The following is a 24,747-nucleotide window of genomic DNA, read 5'->3' on the forward strand; positions in this document are numbered from 1 at the left end:
TATCTACAAACAGTTTATCATGTTGTCACATGAAGCAACCATTTGATGGCATTGATCAGTAACTTCAGCATTGTCTTTTGCTGTACAACGTTCAATACATTGTCCACTAGGCAAGACATCTGGTACGCTCGTATCAATCAACAAAAACTGATGATCAGATGGAATGACTGAAGTCTGATGATCAACTCTTTTGTTAAACTTGAGCTTTTCTCACGGCACACGATAGTCCAGGCTTCTGCACTGCAGACTTTCGCCGATTTTTTCGTCGTTTGAAGCTTTTAATGAGAGTCAATTCAAGGTACAACAAGTTTATATACGCAATATTACGCTTACTGCCAAGTGTTTCAGTAATGTAGTGGTCATCACGTTCGCCTCACACGCGAAATGTCCCCGGTTCGAGCCCGGGCTGAAAATTTTTTACTTTCATTGTACAAAAAGGTTTCATTTTTCTCAAACTTTTTTATTAAGTGTTTCGCTTATATTGCATGTAATTAATAAGTATATTTTTGTTTGTAAGCTGGAAGTTTAGTAAAATTTTCTATCTTTTTGGTTCTGGTTTTATTTGTTTTCAACTTTTTAAGTGATTTATTTATTGATTATTGTGAATTTGATTTTATATAATTTTAGATCTTCTAGTTTTATTTAATAAGTGAACAGCTAATATTTTTCATACAAAAGGTATGTCAACTTTTGTAGTTGAAAAACATAGTTAAAATAAAACATTGCATTTCTTTACATCGATGACAAAACAAATATTAATATCGAACAAGCAAGTTTTTTTTTATTACACATACTTATTTTTTTGTTTATAGCTTCAGATAAACTATTTGCAGAGAAAAAGAAAAAAATCTACTAATATCAAAGATACCTTATGTTTAAAAATAAGTAGTCTAAAAATTGTGAAAAAATCTTTTATTATTAGGTTCGTAGAAGTCAATGTTTATAAACGAGAATATTAATTTGAAAAGTACAACTTTACTTAAGAAAACAGTTTAGTAGATTAATATAATTTTTTTTTTATAAACTTTGTGTTGTACTTAATTTTACACTACTTTTCGTTATTAAACTGACGGACGTTTCTCTGTTTAAAAAAAATTAAGACAGTTCTGCGGGTTTATCAAAGTTTTCCAAGTAACTTTGAAAACTGTTACTTGGAAGCTTTAAATAAATCCGTAAAGACTTTTTAACTTCATTAACACGGAGAAACGTGCGTCAGTTGAATAAAAAAAGTAGTGAGCAAATTGTTGTTTTTCTGCGAAATTATTTCGTTAGCAAGTGTATTTGAGTTGTTTTAATAAATATTTAAGTTTAATAAACTTGTCATAACAGCAATTCTAAAGCATTTTACGTAATCACTAAGTGTTTCATGAAGCTTTAGGTATTTAATTTTATATTTATCTTGGTTCTCTCACTATACATATTTTTATTTAAATAAAATTGGTTTTATAAATAAGTTACGACTCATGAAAGTCTAATAAAAAACTGTTACAAAAGATATTCGGTATTTAAAAATTTCAACACGAAAAAATGTACAGATAATTTTAAAAGCAATCTATTGTTATTAAAGATAGATTATAGCATTCTTATATGTCATTTATAAATCATAATTAACTAATTTAAGAAATAAATGATATTATGACTTTTATGTAAAAACACTGAGTCGTAAAACTGTTAGGAATTTTTGTTTTTAAAACATTTATTAAGCTTTATTTATCTAAAGGTACGACACTGTCAAATTTTTACTAATTTGTTGTTTAAATTAGACCATAAAAACTTAAAATTTTTGCTATTTTCTTGTATTGTAATACAAAAACCTATAACTTGCTTGATTAAACCATAAGGCGTTGTCTTTTATTTACTTATATTTTTACTACGTTAATTTAGTAGCGTACCATTAAATTATATTTAGTGACTTGCTTAAACTAAAATTTAAATAATTGTTAAAACAATGAAAAAATAAAAACCTTTCATTACATAAGTTACAAAGCAACTTTTAGTTTTAAATATAACTACATGAGCTTGTTTTATATTTATAACTGTTGCTTAATTTGTACATATTCTAAACTAACAAAAAAAATGTTTTGCTTAAAAACATTTTACTTTAGTGCTTCTGAACCTTTTTCTAGTGGCGGAACCCTTTTCCAAAGTTTAACTTTTCCGCGGAACTCCTAATTTCATTTTTACATAAAATGTTTAAATAAATAAATGTTTTTTTTTTAATTTCGAAAGGCTTCGCGGAACCCCTGAGAGACGTTGCGGAACCCTAGGGTTCCGTGGAACCCCATTTCAGAGGCACTGTTTTACTTTATACATTTTGTAGCGTTGTGGTCACTTTAGAATTTCAAATATCTTAATATTTACTGAATATAAATTAAAAAAAAAATAGTTACTAAAGTTTAATGTTAACTTGAAGTTAAGTTTATTTTTATGTAATCAACGATGTATATTCAACTTTAAGTTTCCATTTTCTTTACTACTAAACAATTTTAGCTGTACTAGTTTAGTAAGGTTTAATTACAGTTTTAACCTAAAAATTTATAGTTATTTTTTGCTTCTACATTCTTGCATTTCGTAATTTGTATAAAACTTAAAACAAAACTGTTCAAATTGTTATGGTTTTACAAAAGGGTTTCACTCTAATCAAATAATACTTGAAATATAAATAACTAAGAGCTTATCATTATTGTTTAATATTGTTTTTATTTTCGAAAACTGTTTTGAGAAATTGAATTGATTTACAACATTCACAGATGATAAAAGACTTTAGTTGCACTGTTATTTAAATTTAGTTGAGAAATTTCTGTTATAAGACTTTTATTAATAACGTGTTATAAAATTAGTTTTAAAAATATAGATAAGTAAAATAAGACTTAAGCTGATAACTATTTAATGTTCTTACTAAAGTAAGAAGTAATACGCAGTAGTAAAAATAAGTAGAAGTTTACACTACTAACCAATACAATTTATGCTATCAAAAAGTTATCCAGCCTGGGATTTGAATCCAGGACTTCCCTCACTCTGAAAAATCACAACTACAGATTAACGGGCCACTTGGTAAATGAGACTGTATTGCATTTATAATCTTGCCAACCAGTGGCGTAGCGAAGTATTTTGGTCAGGGGGTTCGCAATTGTTTTCTCAAAAAAAACCTAAATTAAAACTTTTGTAATAAGCTATAAATAGATCTTTCTATAAGTAAAAAACTTGAAAAAAAAGTCAATAAGTAAAATAAGTTCGAAGTAACTGTTGTAAAAATTACTTATACATTACAAAATTAAACAATTAAAAAAAAGTATAAATTTCATTACAATTACTTATACTTGCACAAATGTAAACTTATTAAATAAAAATTGTTTTTACTACTAACAGTAAACTTTATATCTTTAAAAATGATTATATTCAATAAAACGAAAGTATCTGTTTTATTTACGAAAAACATATCAATCTCTTTAATATACAATAAAACAGTGATAAGAACACCTCATTGCACATAATTTATATAAAAGTACACAGAAGTTAAAATATATCAACTTTATAACTGTTATTACAGTTTATTACAACTTTGTAAAATAGTTAAAGATATGTTTTTTAAATTTAATTCATCTGATTGTACTTGTTTAAAATAATTATCACAAACAAAGTTTATTTCTCATAGGCCGACACGCTTTTTCTTGTATGTTTACAAAAATAAAGATCAGAAAACTAGCAGTAGTCTTAAACTTTATTGTAGCATAAAAAAAAAACTGGTAAAATTGTTTAATTTTCCTTTAAGCGTGTCGTATTTTTGTAAATTTTTTGTAGAAAAATAAGCTGCCATAACGTTATACTACACTGCACTAACTAGTTGCGTACTTTTTGAGTCTAAAATCTTATGAAATTAATGAGGTTATAGAATTTTTCCTTATGGAGTTTTTCATCAACATCGGTGCGCATTTTCGTTTGCGCACCGAATCAGTATATTGGGTAATTTCTCTAACTTGTCACTAATGGGTATTCAAAATTTCGTTTAACTTTTCGAATACTGGATAAACATAGTTGAAAAAGGCAAATTAAGCAGAAATAAAAAACAATGAAGGATAAAGATATTACATTCTTTTTTTTACTTCTTTTCGTTTTTTGGGTGGCACGCATGCGCCAGTGTCCCTCCCCACGCTACGCCCCTGTTACCAACTATAAGTTAGAACACTGCACTTCAAGATACCTTAAACTATTCTAATTATATTTTTTACAAGTAAGATAATCGCTTCACAGTCTTTAAAATACTTAAGAAGTATTAAAAATAAATGTAATTTTGCACTTATCAGAAAATATTAATAAAAGCAGTTTTTAAAAGCTTACTAAAAAGCTTTAAAATAGATAATTTATTTAAAATAACTATAAACACTATTACATTTTATACCACTTTAGTTTTGTAACTTAGGTAAGAAAATAATACATATATCAAATATAAGCATAACCTAATTAAAAAGGTTTTATTATTTATCAACATTTAAAAAACAACAAAATTTTCAAAAATACTACACGTTGACTTCTTTAACCTACAGGTGATTTTAGTAAACAAGTTTACATGATTGTGTATTAACAACTTACATACTTAACTTAACTTTCATGTGTTTAAAGTGTTACAGCTTGAAAGCTTTACTTGAAGTCTGAAAAACATTTGTTATTTATATTAAATAAAAATTATTTTATACTTAAAATAGCATTTATTTATCAATTTAGTATACTAGTTTCATCATGCATTTAAATAATATACCATTTTATGAAACGTAAATTGTTTTAGTATTAATTTATTTTTATAAGATTACTCGAAAATCATTAAACTTTTGTGCTACTACTAGACTAAAAATGTGTGTAATAAGCTTTAATAAAAAAAACTGAACAATTTATAACAGAACAAAAATATGTGGAGGTATAAAAAAATTTGTAAATATTTTTGTTTTTGTAACTGACGACAAAAACAAAGTAATTCAAACAAGTAACTTATTTACTAGTTTAAATTAGACTGTTATTGTTGCTAGACTACACAGAAACTACTTTAAAACATAATTTAGAGATAATAAAAAAATTGCAGTATGTGTTGTTGCTTATTTAAGTAAAGCTAAGTACTTTTATAAAATAATTAATTAAGGTTAACTATTAAGTTTCTTAATTTTAATCACAACTAGTTTTCGATACTTATACTATGTTTGAATAAGTAACCATATAACATCTGAAAAATTTAACTGTTAACATAATGTTAATATAACAATCATTAATTTAAACAAATTTAAATTCAAACAAACAGATTAAAACAAATAAGCTTAAGATTTGAAAAGAAAGTTTTTTTTTTCTGTTTTAGTTAAAAATATTTGGCTTACGCTGAGTTATATTTTGAGCAAACGTTCAAATTTTATAATTACATCAAAAGAGCCTTAAGTTCTAAGGTATAAATATAAATTGAATTTTAAAGTATTATTTTACTTTTCTTAAAAAAGTAAGAAACTCAAAAATCGTATGTTGTACATAGAATATATCAGTATTATATAAAACATGAACCGAACCGTAAAATTGTTAACCGGTAATACACAATAAAAGAAATCAATGAGAGTTTGAATTTAAATTTATCAAATATGTAGCTGTAACAAGACTTTACTGCAAGTGCCCGGCTAGCTCAGTCGGTAGAGCGTTGGACTCTTAATCCAACGGTCGTGGGTTCGAGCCCCACGATGGGCGTGGTTTCTTTTTGTTTTTTGGTGAATGAACTATCTTTTGATAATAACATTGTTTTATTACAGCTGATTTGTGTTTTTTATTTATTTTTTTTAATATCAAACAGAATCTAAAACAACATATTGTTTAAGCAGGGTCAACAGAACAATATTTATGAATGGATATTAAAAAGAAAATAGGTACAATTTATGACCCGTTTTTTAACGATATTTTCTAGTAAATATAACTACTAGTTAACTTTAAATGGTAGTACATAATTAAGTAGGTGAGCTTGACTTTTGATTTTTGACTTGACTACTAAACCATGAAAAAAATACAGTTATGTAAAAATTAAAAACAAGAGTATTAGTACATTCCAACAAATAACTAGCTACTCGAATTTTTTTTTCAATATCTTGTATCTAGTCATGAAAATAATTACTGAATTACTTGCTTACTACTTGATTCAAACTTTATAATTTCAAAATAAAGTACAGTTAAAAATTGTATATTTACATCAGTAGTCATTCTACAATTTTTATTAAAGTTTCATAAAGCTTGCTAAAATTAGTTTGAAATTATTCATTTCTACTTAAAACATTTACATCATTCCATTCTTACATGCAATAATATTTCACTACTGTACTAAAAATACAAAAGTGCGTCGAACCCGGAACTGGTGCTTGGAAGGCACCAATGCTAACCGTTACACCATCGACACTTGTCTCAAGTCGAAAAATTACTGTATATAAACCCAAATGTCAAGGCAAGTAAATCTGTAGCGCACTCGAATGCTAGCATATGTTCGTTCAAGCGTTAATTTTTTTGCCCTTAGCTCGACAGAATGTGCTATAATATTTCGCTGCAAATTTTAAACGTGTTTTTGCTCGATAGCTTTGACGCTCGTTAAAATAATCACGTGGTTTAGTAAACTGCAAACTTATAGAGAAATTTTGCTTGTCGGTCGTTGAATTTTAATTTACGTTGTTCGTTAGCTGTTGTTTAAAACTAATTAGTGAATTTCTTGACGTCATATTTAAGTTTTAGCTACTATGGTTTTAAAAAAAATTGTTTATAATATAGAACTAACGATGAATGGTGTTAATAGTCTAATCAAAAATTAAGTATTTTCCTACAGCTTTCTTTAGGTGAAAAAGAATACCTTAATAGCTTACGCTATCAAGAATAATTATTATATACTACATTTCAGATGAATCATAAACAAATACTTGTTGAATTTTTTTTTTCAAATATAAATACCAAATTCTCATTAGCTACAAAAATTACTAATTTCATTAAGTTATGTTAATTTTAAAGCTATGGCTAAAATTTTCTTAATTTAGTAAAGTATAAATAAAATTCTCATTCTCATAGCCACTATTTAATTTATAATCTAATAAAATAGCTTTGTATGAATTAAATGTTAATTAAAGATTAATCGTACTTATGAAAGGATTCTATCAACTATTTTTTATTATACAATTTCAACTACCATAACCTTACGATTTTTAATGGGATCAGAAGATTAAACTAGGCTAAATATTTTTATCCAAGTATAGTCTTGAGCAATTTGTAGAATAGTTTACTGAACGACAAAAATAAAATACCAAAAGTGTTTGGTCCTAGGACCTGGTGCACGAAAAAACGTTTCTGTTATCGAGTCGTACACTACAAATAGAATATAATTAAGGACCTTTCCAAATAAATACATTTAATAAGAAAGAAATAGTTCCCTGGTTTTATTGGTCATCATCGTGCTTACACAAACGTAAAAAAAGGATATACCTATTAATGTTTCATTCACAAATTTTACCTACTGCTTATGGTATGTTTGTATGCAAACATTTTAATTGTCTAAATTGACACGTCTAAAAACATTATTAATTTTTAGTTTTGTTTTTTTAACAACCGGCTTCTAAAATGTTTGACAAAGTTAGATATCAAAGTGACAACTTGGTTTTAACAAAACTTAAGTAAATTTTGATATTTTTACAAAATTTCTCAACTTTTTTCTACTAAGCTTAAGTAGTTGCAACTGTAAATTTGTTTCAGTTTTCAACCAAATAATGTCTGTTATTATTTAAATAAACGAAAATAAAATGGTAAATTAGTTTTATAAATAAATAAGCTAGTTTTAAATTGTGATATACAAATTTTGGTTAGTGTTACTATCAAAATTTTCTAGTTTGTACATGAATTGTTTTACTGTAATAAAGATAAAATAACATTTTTAAAATAAATATTCTATTTAAAAATGGTTATGATTTAAAACTGAACAAAAACTAAATATTTAGCCGCTAATAAAATAGTTAAAAAAAAGTAAATACTAAAATGCAATAATATTCAAGTCGCATAAGATCAAAGCTAAATGAACACTTGATTGTTTATATCATCACAACAGTTGCTACTTTTGATAAGCAAATGCAGATACGCTGCATTTGATAATCACTTGGTTTATATACTATAAATTTTGAAGTTGCAACCAGCACTGTTGGTTCAGTGGTAGAACTCTCGCCTGCCACGCGGGAGGCCCGGGTTCGATTCCCGGACAATGCACTTTTGCTTATTTGATTGAATATTGTCTTAATTTAGTTTGTTTTATTTTTTCTTATCACACCCGAGAGACTGAATTATTTAAAAAAGATTTTTTTTAATTTCTTTTCAACAAAAAAAAGGAAAATTTTATAAATTACTTTTTTAAATTTTTTAACGAGTTTACCCTAAAAACTTAAAATTTATTATTTTGGTTTTTTATTAAAGATAACGAGTTGTTTTATACAACAATAATAACCAGCTTAACAGTTTTGTTTATTTTTCATTACTTACTGCTTAACTTTTCAAACTATAAACCAGAGAACAAGTTATAAATGTATGCTTTTTGAGCTCGTACTTTAAACACAGCCAAAAAAGTGCAAATTTGTCTAAATTATTGTCCTTCATACTAAAGCTAAATCTAAATTACTAGTTATTTAATATATAAACCAGAGTCTCTGTAGTCTATTAAGTTTTTAAATGACTTTTTATTTGGTTTAGAAATTGTTGAAAGTCATGATTTTAGTTTTTCTTCCTGATCTTATTATATCACCTCTAATTGTAAACTATGCCATAAATACTTTCCTATGATAACTTTATATAAACTAAAATGTGATCCAAGTTTAAGTGTTTATGAATCTAAATAAATCACAGTTTCACTGTTTTTTATTTTCTTTTAACAACTAAAACTTAGTCCGGCTTTTTTGAAATAATTTTTATTAAAGTTTCAACTGTGTTGTACATGATTAATAAAATCATGTTTTGTTTAATGCATTTGAATAACTTGCTTGGTGTGTTTATTAACTTTGTACTAATTCGTATTAGTTTTTATATATTTTAACTAAACATGTTTAAAACTAAACTTCTTAACACTTATTTAAAGGAACAAGATTTTCTTAAGAATAAGTTACACTTTCTACACAAACTTTTTACTTAATCAAAAAGTTCGAACTTAAGCGGCAGAATTTTTACATTTAAAATTAAGTATCAAGGTTATTTGTTATTCTTAGCATTGCCTTTTTGTTTTTGTAATCATAAAACAATGATAGATCAATCGGCTTTTGTTGGTTACCATTAATATATAAATGGTGCAAGTTTCAATATTAACGACAGAACTAACTTAAAAGTATAACAATTATTTCAATAAAGTCTTCTAGATATTTGTTTTTTGAAAATAAAAGATGACAACAATTAAATGAATTATTTTTAAAATACTGCCTTTAAATACTTCATTAATAATTTTTAACAGTAATGTAAGTTTTATCACTAAAAAATTATTTCGTTAAAGAAAAAACTAATATAAAATAAGGAGTTTGCGTGTTTTAAAAAGAAAAAAATAAACTACTATTTATTATTGTGTTTAAATATTTGATGTTTTGTATATTTATCTAGAAATTTAGTTGTTAACAAACTATTTAAATTATAACATGTTTTTTTAGTAAAATACTTCTTTATAAAATGATATTTCAAGAAATAGTTAAATTTGTTGATTTTAAAAATAAAAATGTCAAATAAAACATTATTTATATTAATCACGAAAAACATAAAGTCCTTCGAGCCGGAGTCGAACCAGCGACCTATGGATTTCTAACAACTGGCTACAGTCCACCGCTCTACCAACTGAGCTATCGAAGGCGCTGGAGTAATGCACAAATTTGTGTTTATAAACGTTAGTGTTTGAAGCACTTGTGCACTTAACAATTGATTTTGTTTATTTAGTACATCAACACGGCATATTTTAACATAAGTATGCTTTTAAAGTTGAAAATTTTTTGATTGCTTTTATCAACTCACTAGTATGGCCTTATGCGCTTCTACTGTTAAGTTAATATATGCGTACCAATTGAAGTCTTTAAAGCTTAAAAATTTCTAAATACCAATTTACAAACAATATTTTGGAAGTAGACTTTTATAATAGTTTTTAATGCGTACCAACTGAGCTACCGAAGGTTGTTATAGTAACCATGATTGTTTTTTCTACATACTTAAATAATAAATGCATACCTTTACAATTTTTTTTAAAGAAGCTTGTAAACACCGAGAATAATATTAAATTAAATTAGCTTGTTTACATGTGGTTTAAATTGTAATTGTAACCTATCATAGTTCTTAAATCTAAGTTTTTGCACAATTTTATTTGTAAACAGATAAATATGTTTTATATGCTTTTATAACTAAACAAAAATTAAATAAAAATTTTAAAATTGTAAAATAAACATTTTATAGATACATTCTAAACTTATGTAAAACAAGTATTACTTTTAATTTAGATTAAAAATATCAAATTTAATAAAAGCTACCATAAAATGTAGGAAATAGTGTTTACAATAAAATTGAAATTGTTTACACTTTTGAAATTTTTTTATAAAAAATGAACTAATAAATGTTTATAAGTTAATAAATAAATGTTGCAGTGTTAAAATTTACATAAATTACAATTAACAAGTCATATTTTTAAACGGTTTAAAAAAATTTAAATTTAAATAAAACAGTAACTGATTTTATAAACGAAAAGTAATTAAGACTTATTTTCGTAATAAACAAATACAAACAAAACTATATAAATGTATTAAAGTATTAGTAAATAAATTTACACTAAACCTTCAAAGTATAATACGACTTTTTGGAATTAATTTCAAAGAAAAATACGGAGATGGCTTTGAACCCACGCGTGCAGATCACAAACTGTTATGACGTAAATACAGAGTAGTTTTTTTTTAAGAATTCCACACAATGAAAACTAGAAATTTTAAAATACAATTTAAATTATAAACATACCCTAAAGAGTTAGTATGTCACAAACTGCATATGTCACAACAGTTTTGTGACGTAATAATGGAAACGTTAATTAATGCATTATAAACGCTACGAATCGCTTGTAATCACATGGGGGTCTGGCTCAGATTGTAGAGCGCTCGCTTAGCATGCGAGAGGTACCAGAACTATGCCCGGCTCCTACACATTTAAATAATAATTACAATATATACTTTTATCTTATTTGATTTTTTTTAACAATTTAGCTAAAATAAATGAGAGCACAACACTCTTTATTATTTTACTTGTTTATTTTTTTTGTTTAATATGTAAAAAATACTAATAATTAGTAATAAAACAAGACCTTACTTTTAATACACAGCTTATTGCAGATCTTATTAGAAAAAAATCAGCTCATTGTTTTAATTATACATAATTTTTAAGAACTTATATTTGTCTGAACAAGTTTAATAAAGTTTTTAATAACTTATAATTACTTAATTCATTTTTAATTTTGCAAAGTCAAACATGATTTAGTTAATAAAAAATGATTTAGTAAAATTAAATATGATTTAAGATATTCAAAGTGTAATAAAAACCGAAAGGTTTTTTCGTACACTAGGTCCTTTGATTAAATATTTTTGAGTGCTTTTTTTGCCGTTCCATAAACTATATAGTAAAATCAAACATGACTTAATTTAGTCCAGCATGATTTAGGAAAACTAAACGGATTTAATTGAGTCATACATGATTCAGTAAATTTATACATGACTTAGTTTAAAAAAAATCTGATTTAGTTGATTAAAACATATTTTAGTTAGGTCAAACATGATTTAGTAAATCAAACAAGATTAAGTAAAGTATAAGTCATACAAAGGTTAGTGAAATCAAACATGATTTCGTAAAATAAAACTTGATTTAGTAAAATTTAACCTGATTTAGTTAAGTCAAATTTCATTTGATAAATTCAAACATGATTTAATAAAATTTAACCTGATTTAGTAAAGTCAAAAACTTTAGTAAAGTGAAAAAATATTTTTTAAAGTCTGACACGATTAAGTAAAGTCATACATTATTTAGTTTAAAACATTTGTTAGATTCTGATTTAGATAATTGAAATATTTTCTAGTATAGTTAAACACAGTTAAGTAAAGTCGAACAAAATTTGTTCCTTTTTTACTTATGTTTTTATAATAAACAAATTGTCTGAAAATAATTTAGTTTATGTAAAGCAAATACTTTTCATGGGTGAATTGAAATAGCGAAAATGTTGATGTAATTCAGTATTTGAATTTGTATGATGTATATGGACGTTACAAAATGTTATTTTCCATAAGCCTCGATAGCTCAGTCGGGAGAGCGTCAGACTGAAGATCTGAAGGTCCCTGGTTCAATCCCGGGTCGAGGCATGCCTTTTACCCACTTAAAATGTACTTATCTTATGTTCATGTTAAAATCACTTTACTTTATATAGTGATTTATTTAACATAGTTGTTTTGTTTCTTAACGTATATATTTTTTCAACGTTATGTAGTTGTGCTTTTTTATGATTTATGTTACAATGGTTGTGCTTTATGCATTACAATCCCCAAGGTCTGAGTTAGGAGATTACTTTTACTAATTAAATATAAATTAAATGCTAAATATAAGGAGTTGTAAACTTTTTAATACTATATATCTTATTTAAGTTAGAGTCCAGAACACCTTAGTAACAACTATCTTAAAAACTAAGTATGTATAAGTATCAGAGTGATTAGTTATTATGTACTGCTAAATATATATAATACAAGTAAAAACTGTGCTAACAAAGTTTATTCTAAAAAAGCAATCAAATAAACTCACTAAAGAAGCAACTGAACAACATAAGAGTAACAAGAAAACAATAATACTCTCTGGCGCTAATGTGTGTGGCAAGAATATAGGCAAAAAATAACAAAAATAATTTTTTGTAGCACAAGTTACTTAAGTAAGTTTTAGTTATTTGTAAATTACATTTGTTTATTTTATCAAGTTAAGTTTTACTAAGTTTGAAATATGTTCACCATTAACTGTAAGTTTTAAGAGACTGAAATAAAATTTAAAAGTTGTTGAGTTAGAATTTAAAATGTTTAAGCGACTTTAAAAGTAGAAAAAGCTTAAATATTATAAAACTTTTTCTAAATGTAGTTTGAACAGATAAAAAAAAAGCTTTATGATAATCTTTTCGAATAATCACTCAGTTTATAAACAGAAAGGTTGTAATTATTTTATTAAAAGTAAGAGGGACTTAACATTTATTTTCTTGAAAAGTATAAAGTAAAGTGTATAAGTATTTATACAAATAAACTGCAATGCGCTTTAGTAAGACTTTAAAACATATATGTATACATATATTGTTAGGAATGATTTTTTAGATTTTTTATACGAAAAATTTTGTCAAAACTTTTTATAAGTTTATGTTTCAATAATTTACAAAACTAAACTAAGTTAAGTTAACAACATATAATAAATAACTTACTGTTTTTAAAAAAGAACATTTTGATTGTTATGAGTACTTAAAAATTTTTAAAACTTAACATACAAATAGTTTGAAATATAAAGATATAGCACAAAAGTTTCAAGTAATAAAGCTCACAGAAGTTTAAGTTACATAAACGTGCTTTAATTGACACGTCATAACGCTTACGTATACATATATAAATGCAAAATATTTCTCTTTACCGTAGTCCTACATGATCTAGTGCAGTGCTTCTGAACCTTTTTCTAGTGGCGGAACCCTTTTCCAAAGTTCAATTTTTTCGCGGAACCCCTAATTTAATTTTACATAAAATGTTTAATATAATATTTCCTGCAAAAAAAAAATAATTTCAGTGAAAAACTAATTTTTCAGCAAAACTGTATCATTGTTAGAAATCATACCAATTGTAATAGTATTAAGTCGAGTCAAACTCAAAGTGCGCCAGAGGCAATAGGTATTTTATGATTTTATAATAAATAAACGAAAACAAACATGATTAATCGCAACGTCATAAAAATCTTTCCTTGCATAGTAAAAACAAAATTAGAGCTACAAACAATAACGAAATGAACATTAACCTATTCGAATTCACAGATTACTGTAATAAACGGGTAAGATGCCTAACAAAAAATAAATAAAAAACATTTAGTGCGAAGCTTGAACTTGTCTCTTAGCAACAAGCATGTCAATGTGTGGCTGGATTTTGGATAGACGGAGACAGGCAGATAAGATTTGAGTCAGCATTCAGTTCTTTTGCTTCGTTTTAATGTTTGTTACATGCGAAAAGACGGACTCGCAAAGATAAGTGGTGGTGAATGGTAAAATAAATTTTAATACATGCTTTGCTAATACGGGGTACTCTGAAATTTCACATATCCAAAAATCTAAAAACTCCTTCCCTTTGAAACTCAATTTTAAATTGCTATCTTAAGATAGTTGCAGCAATTCGTTTTCTGTATCTGTAGGAAGATTCACTTCTTCTAAAGCAATATAACACATAAAAGGATTCAAAATCCATAAATTTCCGATGTGAACATCTTCAGGAAAATAATGTTGAAACTTTATAGACAAAAGATCAAGATGGTTGTATATTTCGTCAGAGAAGTTGAAATCTGTGCATTTTTCATTGGCCTCATCAAACCGGTGGAACATCGCAAAATTACCATTGCTAACCTTTGCCAACCATTGCTTACTGGGTGAACACCTGCTACTTTAATTCAACGAGACGAACCAGTGTCCGCCCCTTCGACAGCCAGCGAACTTCGTTGTGATAAAGAAGTCGCAGATGGTCAGCATCTAGACTTTCACATAAGTTATTGAAACATCTGGCCTTTGTGTCACTTTTCTTTATAAAATTAACAGTTTTAATCGACGCTGAGAGAAATTCTTCTAATCAAGAAGGAAGATGTTTTGTTGCCAAATTTTCTCTATGTAAAAAACAATGTATCCATTTAGCTTCAACTGCTTTATCCTTTATTTTCCTCACTACACCATTTTTGGACCCAGTCATAGACGCTGAACCGCCAGTACAAATGCCGACACATTTATTCCACTCTAAACCCTTGCTGATAAAATAATTTTCGACACATTTCATTTCATTATAGTAGAATTTTTTAAGTAGAAAATAAGCTTTTATACATATTAAATTTTAAATCAAGCTAATAGACATATTTTTAAACATTTTTACAGCATTTGAAACAATATAATATACTAGAAATAAGTTTCTGATAAAGATCTTTTATTTAGTTTTATTGTGTAAACATTTAGAATTTGTTTTGATCGCTCCTACATTGTTGCTTTAGTGATAATACCAGTATTTTAATGACTTCACTAAAAATAGAATTTCAAAAAATTTACAAAAATTTGCGCAACCAGGACACCTATTAATAATGAATACTAATTAAAATTTCTACCACTAGATACACACTAAGCAGATCAATGAATGCTTTAATTATATATGTTTTCCATTTTATGTGTTCTAGTTTTTTTGAAGTTTTATAATTTATATGTTTTTTTCTTTCAAATTTCTTTTTTTAATTTCTAAAGGCTTCGCGGAACCCCTGAGAGGCGTCGCGGAACCCTAGGGTTCCGCGGAACCCCATTTCAGAAGCACTGATCTAGTGGTTAGGATTCCTGGCTTTCACCCAGGCGGCCCGGGTTCGATTCCCGGTGAAGAACTTTCTATTTGAATAGAAAATTAGAAGTTAGTTTTTAAGCTGTGTAACAAATTTCGTTTATAAACTACACAAATCTATGAACACCTTTATGTAACTTTTTGTACTTAAAATACATGAAATTAAATAAATTAAGAAATTAATAAGTTGGATTAAACGTTAGCTTTAATCACATTTTAAATAAAATAGGTTCTTTAAAAAAATTCTATTTAAGTTTTACATATATACATCATAAAATAAACTTAATTAAACTAATTAGTAAGTAAGCATTCTTGAAAAAAATATATAGTGGTAAAGAAGTGTTATGCTCGATACTTTAGAAGTTTAAGTTCTTATAAAGTTAAATTATAATTCAATAAACCTAAAACGTATACAAAAGAGTGATTGTTTTTATTTAGTATTGTAAACTACATTAACGTTGCTACCTTTTAAAATGTTATTCATTTATTGTTGTAAAATAAAAAAATTCGAAAAATTATTTCAAAAATAGTGTTTAAATAACTGAAACTAAATAAAAATTAACTTTTTTTTGTTAAATATTGATTTTTTAGTGAAAGGAAAAAGTTTTAAAGTGTTTTAGTAAGAGTTTGTCGTAAAGGTTTAAAAACTATTGCAAAAGGATTATTCAGCTACAAAAAAATAAGTCGAATTCAATCAGTTGTTAACAGTTTTGCTTTAGGCAACGCTGACAAACTGTTTATAATTTGTTCTGTATTAATGTGGATGTGAGGGGATATAGCTCAGTGGTAGAGCAATCAACTGCAGATCGATAGGCCCTTGGTTCAAATCCGAGTGTCCCCTCCTCTTCAAATAAAACGAAATAGTATTTTTGATGTCGAATAATTAAGTTTGATGACTAATAGTTTTGCTTCATTCTTAATACTTTTTATGATGTTGAATAATTTTGCTTGATGCTTAATAGTTTTGGTTGATAATTAACAATTTATGCTTTACGCAAGAAAACTTTGCTTGATGTTGAACAGTTAGGCGGTGTGTCTATACGACTATAAATTAGTAATATATTAATCAACAGCCGTACCACATTTGCACTAGGCTTACAGAATAGCCTCTAGACTGTAATATTAAGATCTTTTTAAGTGTTTGTATTTTAACATATTAAATATTTTTTTTCGATTAACTATTCATTTCTTCTAGTATTAAAACTTTTATGTTATGCTTTTAATTCTCCGAGTATGTTATAGTATGTACTCCGAAGTTATCTAAAACTTTTAAAGATAATTAAGTTATTACAAAAATAAAATAAAAGACCTTTCTGATTGCTTAACTAGTCAAAAAAAATACGTAAACAAGGTTTTGATTTATTTTCAAAAAATAAGTGTTAAAAAATAAAACTGAAACCAATTGCTTTAGTGTATGCAACTTTAGTAATATTGTAATAGTAGTGCTACAATGGTTAACTCAAAGGTTACAAAAAGTGTTGTAATATCAGTAATTTATATTAGCTTACAAGAATAATTCAAAAAGTATTTTCTACTGTTGCAACTTTAGGTTCAATAACTACGTCAGAAAGTTTGAAAAGTTACGTCACAACGCAGTGCCAAAGTGACCCTCTGTGCCAAAGTGACGCTCCGTGTCATTTTGTCGCTGTGCCAAAGTGACCCTCCGTGTCATTTTGTCGCCGTGCCAAAGTGACGCACCGTGTCGTTTTGTCGCCGTGCCAAAGTGACCCTCTGTGCCAAAGTGACGCACCGTGCCAGAGTGACGCACCGTGTCATTTTGTCGCTGTGCCAAAGTGACGCACCGTGTCATTTTGTCGCCGTGCCAAAGTGACCCTTCGTGTCGAAGTGACGCACCATGACAAAGCAGAAGTGTTACTGTTACAATTATTAATTTCTTTATACTACCATTGTATTAGGTTATCTGACTTAACACTGTTTTTATTTAAAAAAAAAATCTGCGTGAAAAATATGTTATATAGCGATAAAACTGCTCTTTTATGGCTAATACATAACTGACAAAACACTTACAAAAATATTAAAATATTATACAACCTTAAATTGTATTATACTACCAAAAGGCCTAAAAGTTCATCTAATGTTTTTATTCTTAAATATAGAAAAATAACAAAACATTTAAAAAAAAGTTCAATATAGCGTATGAGTAAAAAATCTTTATAACTGATTTAAAAATCTAATATTAATTCAGTTGTTTTGGAAATTTTTTGGAAACCAATTTACTAGCTTAACTATTTTATTTCTAAGTTAGTTTTCTTTTCACATAGTTTTTCTTAAACTGATTTTATACACTGATTACAAAATTGGAATATAGATCTGTTGATTAAAATTTCATGCAGTTTTTTAAGTTGTATATAAAACTTACTTTAAGTATAAGTAAAAGGTAAAGTAAATGCATCTAGAAATTTTTTTAAAACAAAACATAACTTATAATTTATATTGGTTTCCTTCTTAGAGAGATTTTTTTTAATTTAGATTTTTAGCTGTTTTTAAACTTGTAAAGTTTTAAGGTTAATCTAAATAAATTAAAAAAATTCAATTTAATTAAAGGTCAGTTATAGTAGAGAACTTTTATTTTCTCATTTCAGAACATACTATTAAACATTTTATATTGTGTTACACTGAGTTGCACAGTAGTGTGACTTTATACTTACTTTAAAAGTAGTTTTTTGTACTTTGATTACTTTGTTAAACAGTTGGTATAGAAAAGCATTTTTTGAATCACTTATTTTTTACATTGCATGCAAAGATTTTAGCATTTTTAAATTGAAGTAAAGGCTTATTCTAAAACTTGCACACTAATGCACAGAGTTAGGGTTTTATATTAAGATTATATTTAGCTATCAAAAAAACATAATCATAGACAATTTTTTGTGTTAGTAAAACCTGTTGAAAAACTCAAACTTATGAATTGTTATATCTGTCACCAAAATCAGTTAACTGATGCAGAAAATGAACAAATTTATTTTTTTTGTACTACCGTTGTAATATTAGAAATATATTTGGAATTTAAGAATGCTTACAAAAATGTATTTTTGACATTACTGCTTAAATGCCTATCAAAGCCTAAGTGAAATGCTTTTAAATTTATGCTTTAAGAAACTCTATCGTATTATATTAAATAATTCTTAGGGTTTGAAAAGTACAATGTTATTTTTCTGTGATAAAGATAGTAATTAAAACTAACTTACTTAAAGTTTATACTTTCAAAAACTTTTTTTTTCTTGAACTAAATTCAAACTCAGTAATTAGTAAATTGCTGTAGTTTTTAAAATTATATTTCTTGTTGAGTTTATATTATATAAGATATTTATTTATGCACCACTTATTTAAAACTCCTCTAAATACTTCTGAAGTTTCTCATGGATATGACTGATGAGCAGACTTATGCTGTTTATATTTGTCACGATTAAAGTTGACTGTTTTGATAACCTTAATTTTTTTTTTCCTCAAGTAACCTGTTTTTACTTTTCAGTTTAATTTAAGGTTTAAATTTATCTATCCAGCAAATAGGGTAGCTAATATAAAATATTTGCAGCTTTAAGTATTTATAACTTATTATGTTTGCTAGATATATAAATACAACTAATATTTATAAATGTTTATATATTTTTTTATTCTTAATGCTGTTTAAATGCACTTCAAAAACTCTAAAAAAACATTACGTTTATGCTTAATAGACATAACATTTCAATCAACTTCCGCATATTTGCAAATTTTAAGTAAACTTGAGATTTTATTTCTATTAATTCAATAAAAGTAAATGAAAAGCTTAATAACTTGTAAAAATAAGCATACCAATTGTTCATAAAACATTGTTATTTAAACTTCATGCAACTATAAAAACATTATTTGCTCGAAGTAATAGAGAAACAAGTAATTAAAACAACAAAACAAAAAATGTTAAGGAATTAATGTGTTTCCCTCAGAGACGTAGTCGCGCAGTGTCGATCACGACGTATCAATCGAAATTTCCAGCTTTATAAACTAAAAATTTGCTAGTACTTATGTGTGGCCGGTTAGCTCAGTTGGTTAGAGCGTCGTGCTAATAACGCGAATGTCGCGGGTTCGATCCCCGTACTGGCCACATCTCATCCTCGTTAGTATAGTGGTGAGTATTCCCGCCTGTCACGCGGGCGACCGGGGTTCGATTCCCCGACGGGGAGCATTTTTATTTTGCTAAAACTTTAGTTGATATTAATGATGACGTAACTGTCATAGTTATTGTGTAAATAAATAAATTAACACTAATATAAGCTAAATAGACGTTTATAAAACGAACAAATTTAATAAAAACTGTTTTGAACTTCAACCAATGTAATTTTTCTTATTAACTATTCTAGAATAAAACTGTTATAGTTTACTCAGCAGTGGTTAAAAAGTTTGTTTATAACTTGACAAAGGTTTTTATGATAATTAGTTTGAATTGTTGTAACAAATAAACCCATTTGTTTTTATAAGTACGTAAATAAACTTAACTTTTATAAACTCAGAAAGCTAAATATTATTTCTATAAAATAAATCAAGTTTATTTTCTTATTAAATTAATAGTTACGTGTTAAAAGCATATAGTAAACTTTGTTATTTTTTAAAACTGTAGCAAAGATATACATGTATAAAAATAAGATGTATGAAATAACTTAACTATAAGTAATTTTATTATTTACAGCTTTAGAAAATATAAATATCATTCCTATGTAATTAAATTTATCTCAATTAGTCTATGTTTGCTTTGCATATATATTAAATGCTTCAATTATTACGTCACGAATAGTCAATTTGAAATTATAAACCGTGCCGTGCCAATATCCACAAGCGTCTCCGTAGCGCAATGGATAGCGCGCTGGACTTCTAATCCAGAGGTTCCGGGTTCGAGTCCCTGTGGAGATGTGTTAAGGTAGCGTGGCCGAGCGGTCTAAGGCGCTGGATTAAGGCTCCAGTCTCTTCGGAGGCGTGGGTTCGAATCCTACTGCTGCCATCTCCTTTATTAACTTTTATCAAATGTTTTACAGTAAATTTGGTTTAATCGTCATGATGTTATATGCTTAGACATAAATAAACTTTAAAGAAATATATATCTAATATTTTCGTTGTTTAATACTTAGTTAAACCGAAAATTATGATTATTTAAAACATAACTACGGACGATAAGCTGATTTTAGCTTGTTAAAGAAAGACCTTACCCAGTAAAATTAGAAAACAGATTAAAAAACGAATCGGGGAACACATTCTTATATAGAAATAAAATTTTCTTAAACATAAAACGAGCATAACAAATTTAATATTTTGTTCATTAATCAAAAACTAAATATATTACTAATTACACTGACCTTAACCTCTTGCAAGAGTGATGCAATGTGCGAAAATGACGCTTTGTGCAAAATGACTCTCGTGCAAAAGCGACACTATGTCTAATATATATATAATAAAACAAACGTTTATATCAGGGTTTCCCAAACTTATTTACTAAATCGCCCCCTTTTCAGAAATTTGAAAAAAAATCGCCCCCCATGATTTTACAAAGTAGTTTTTCTTTTCAGTACAAAATTTTAAGCCAAAAAAGTTGTGTTTGAAATGTAATTCAGTCCGGTACTTCTTTTGCACGCACTTTTGGGCTATGTTTAAAATAGTTTACAGGGCTTTAGAAAATAATCTACAGTTATTTTCTTATAAGCCCAGTAAAGTATATAAAAATACTTAATTATTAAAAATTCTTTACTAACTTGTAATCAATCCTTTTTAAATATGAATTGTTTCAAAACTAATAAAACTTTTAGGTTAGTGGTGGACTACTTTTGTAGTTAGCAATTCATATTTACTAAAAAGTCTTTTCTAGTTTCAACTCGTTAAAAAATAAGATTGCGGGATGCATAATTTAAAAAAATAACGTATAAGAAAATAAAAAAACTGGAGGGAAATTGTAATAAAATGTTTAGTATTATTGTGATCTAAGAAATACTATTGTGAACTGATACCCAAGTTGAAAGCGTATTTCAAAATATTAAGTATCAAAAAACTAATTTTATTTATTTTTCAGAAAGTAGTTTTCAAGTTAATCAGCAGGTCGAAATTTGACTGAATCCGAACCGTACGTTACCCATCTAAAATCTTAACTGAAACCTGGCATTGTAATAATCTCTCATATAACGAATTTTGGACATTTAGTAGTTAATACTAAGTAACTTATTTAAGCCGCACAAAATATTTAATTTTTTTTTATAAATAGGCATATTCTAAAATTACTATACCAGAGATTAAAATACTATAAAAGAATGAAAGTTTATTTTACACATAATGAAATAAATATTAAAACATAATTTCTGATCTAGTTTGAGGAAAGTTGACCGACTGATTGATTATCTCACATAAAAAGTAGTTTCATTAACAGCTTCAGTTAATTCAGTAAAATTATAAATTTCAATGCGAAGATATATTATAAGAAAGTTAGCTGTAAAGTTAAAATTTTAATTTTAAACATTTTAAAATATATGTTGCGTAGTAGAATACCATGAAATAATATTTGACTTGGAATAACCTTAAGGAAACTAAACTTTAATTCTAACAAACTTTTTTATCTTCATTTAAACTCAAAAAAAATCAAATGTTTTACAGTTAATTCTGTGAACAGATAGTAATCAATTAAAAAAAACTGTTAATTAGGTTAAAATTTTGTTTTGTAACTGTAGCAGTCTTTTTGATGGCTTATTTAATTTTGTTTATTTTTTTTTCTAGCTATTAGCCTATAATAATTTATCAGAGAAAAATAGTAAAAAACTAAAAGCTAGTGTTGAAATATTAAAATAAACAACACATTCTAATTGCTAAGATACTTTGAAAAAAGATAAAACAAAAAACAGTTGTAGTAATAGTTTGAAAATCCTCAATATATGAATTTCTTAACAATAATAAATCAAGTTAGAAAATAAAAATGAGTTTAAGAATCTTTTTGATGAAAAATTTTAAGTCATCTCAAATAAAGACCTTAAATCTATACTCTTTTAAAACCAAAAAAAATCTTTTTTGACATAAAAACTTTAATGGTTATCAAGATTTTTTTATTTGTTAAATAAACAGATTAAACAAGATCAAATAAATATTTTTTAAACAAATATTTTAATCACTATGCTTTAAACACTTTTAGTGTAATGTAAAACGACAAGTATAAACTACAAAATTAACCAGGTCAAAAAAAAACTATTAACATTTTTAAAACATAAACCATCTAATAGTTTCAGTAGACTTCCGCTTAAGTTCGCACTTTGAACAAAATCGAAAAAAGGCGAACTCAAAAATGCATTATCATTTATTTTTACAAAATGACAAATTTCAATATGTTATATGCAATAATGTTATGAATAAACATGAAATCCACTAAAACATAAAACAGACATTCATTTAAAAAATAGATCTATATGAGCTATAAAATTATTTTTTTTGTTTTATTAATACTTAGTTAGTATAGACTTTTTTTGTCTTAAACTTAAGAAAATATAAGTTTGCACTTTTTTAGGTAAAAAGTGCATCTCAAGAGAAAGTCTACCGTTATTAATATTTATTAGGCATTATGCAAACCTGTTATAGAATAAATAACTTGAAAGAATTTTTAATATAAAAAGACTACTTAAATACAATACAAACCAGATTAAACAAGAAGTATTTTAAAAGATCAAATAAATAAAAAAACTTTCATAAAATAATGTCTGCTACTGAATTCAAATATAATGCGAAGGATGAGGTTCATGAATTCTTGCAAGTTTTTCTAATCTGATTCTAAATTAGTAAAATAAAGCTTTAAGTCACCTCCTTTACAAATATCTAGATTAGATCTTTTGCTCAAAATGTTAATAACTGAACTGAAAGTTTTTTTAATACCATAGCTAGAAGGAAAAGCTATAAAGAACAATATAAATTTCTTTTAAATTATTGGAAGCTTTTGTCTTAGTTTTTGTTGAGTCTAAAAGCTTTCAGATCGTTCTTTGGAAAAGTTTACTTTAAGTTCAAGGTCAGTTTGTAAGTCTGAGAACGTTTCCTGTAAGTCGTTTACTTCAAAAAGATCTGCCTCAAAGGGATTCATATTTTTATCTATATGATAGCTTTATTGTGACAAATCGAAATTTTACTTTTTAATAATTCAAAATTGTTAAACATTCCAGAATTTTCCAGGTTTTTTTTTGCCTAAATTGTCAAACTCCAGGTTTTTCCAGGTTTCTAGGTAAATTGGCAACCCTGTATAGTTTTATTTCTTAGTCTAAGCTCTGGATTCAGTTTTTTTTTTTTTGACTCATTATATTAATATTATTTCAATTCTTTTTTTTTTTCTAACTTGTACCAATTTTACCTAAATATACTCTGATATGCTTGAATTTTCGAATATGCAACATTTTTGTTTTTGTTTATATTCTTCACGCATGAAAAAGTTTTTAAAAAACAGTATAATTAACTAACATTGTTATATGCAGTTTCATATTTTATTTTTGCTTGAAAAGGTCGCAATCTCTTGCCATCGAAACCGGTCGCGAATAAAATATAAAATTTGCATAAATCTATTTAGTCAAACTTAGTAAATTTTCAAAAAACAATTTGAAATATCATGAGGTGATACTTATTAATAGACACCATAGATTTTTATATACCATTTATGATCACAAATAACATATATGTCAGGTTATAAAATGTCGAGATGGATTCCGATCGTCTATGACTTATGTAATTTTTAAGTAAAAAAATATATGAATGAAAATATGTAATTTACTTGAAAGTAGGAATCATAAGCAATTGGTTTTTTTTCTATATTTTACATAAACAAAATAAACTTTTTTGTTTAAGTTTTACCTCATGGTCAAATATTTAATAGCAAGCTAAAACTAGTAAAACAGCAAGATAAAAAGTAAAAATTTTATAACTGCCCAAAATTTTAAAATCGCCCCCTTTTCGCCTCCTTACTAGTTATCGCCCACCCTTTCGCCCCCTTACTAATTATCGCCCCCCGACTTACTAAAATCGCCCCCAGGGGGGCGATATCGCCCACTTTGGGAAACCCTGGTTTATATACTGCTTCGTTTAACTACCAGGTTTCGGTGAGCATGAGTTGACCTTTTCAAATAACAACAAGACAGTAAATAAT

General features: G+C 26.6%; 10 non-coding genes across 10 annotated transcripts; 9 read left to right on the top strand and 1 right to left on the bottom strand.

Annotated features, from left to right (window-relative positions):
* Positions 1 to 341: 341 nt before the first annotated feature.
* Trnav-cac (transfer RNA valine (anticodon CAC)) lies at positions 342 to 414 on the top strand. Its single transcript has one exon. It is a non-coding gene; the product is annotated as a tRNA-Val (tRNA).
* Positions 415 to 5,642: 5,228 nt separating this feature from the next.
* Positions 5,643 to 5,715, top strand: Trnak-cuu (transfer RNA lysine (anticodon CUU)). The gene has a single exon. It is a non-coding gene; the product is annotated as a tRNA-Lys (tRNA).
* A 2,461-nt stretch (positions 5,716 to 8,176) lies between these two features.
* Positions 8,177 to 8,247, top strand: Trnag-gcc (transfer RNA glycine (anticodon GCC)). The gene has a single exon. It is a non-coding gene; the product is annotated as a tRNA-Gly (tRNA).
* A 1,525-nt stretch (positions 8,248 to 9,772) lies between these two features.
* On the bottom strand, positions 9,773 to 9,858 carry Trnay-gua (transfer RNA tyrosine (anticodon GUA)). Its single transcript is given in 2 exon segments — positions 9,773 to 9,808; positions 9,822 to 9,858. It is a non-coding gene; the product is annotated as a tRNA-Tyr (tRNA).
* A 2,455-nt stretch (positions 9,859 to 12,313) lies between these two features.
* Positions 12,314 to 12,386, top strand: Trnaf-gaa (transfer RNA phenylalanine (anticodon GAA)). The gene has a single exon. It is a non-coding gene; the product is annotated as a tRNA-Phe (tRNA).
* A 3,991-nt stretch (positions 12,387 to 16,377) lies between these two features.
* On the top strand, positions 16,378 to 16,449 carry Trnac-gca (transfer RNA cysteine (anticodon GCA)). Its single transcript has one exon. It is a non-coding gene; the product is annotated as a tRNA-Cys (tRNA).
* Positions 16,450 to 19,636: 3,187 nt separating this feature from the next.
* Trnai-aau (transfer RNA isoleucine (anticodon AAU)) lies at positions 19,637 to 19,710 on the top strand. Its single transcript has one exon. It is a non-coding gene; the product is annotated as a tRNA-Ile (tRNA).
* Positions 19,711 to 19,717: 7 nt separating this feature from the next.
* On the top strand, positions 19,718 to 19,789 carry Trnad-guc (transfer RNA aspartic acid (anticodon GUC)). The gene has a single exon. It is a non-coding gene; the product is annotated as a tRNA-Asp (tRNA).
* A 651-nt stretch (positions 19,790 to 20,440) lies between these two features.
* On the top strand, positions 20,441 to 20,513 carry Trnar-ucu (transfer RNA arginine (anticodon UCU)). Its single transcript has one exon. It is a non-coding gene; the product is annotated as a tRNA-Arg (tRNA).
* Positions 20,514 to 20,519: 6 nt separating this feature from the next.
* On the top strand, positions 20,520 to 20,601 carry Trnal-aag (transfer RNA leucine (anticodon AAG)). The gene has a single exon. It is a non-coding gene; the product is annotated as a tRNA-Leu (tRNA).
* The last annotated feature ends 4,146 nt before the right edge of the window (positions 20,602 to 24,747 follow it).

This window comes from Thalia democratica, chromosome 2 (genome assembly GCF_965202585.1).
Source record: "Thalia democratica chromosome 2, ktThaDemo2.hap1.1, whole genome shotgun sequence".
NCBI lineage: Eukaryota > Metazoa > Chordata > Thaliacea > Salpida > Salpidae > Thalia > Thalia democratica.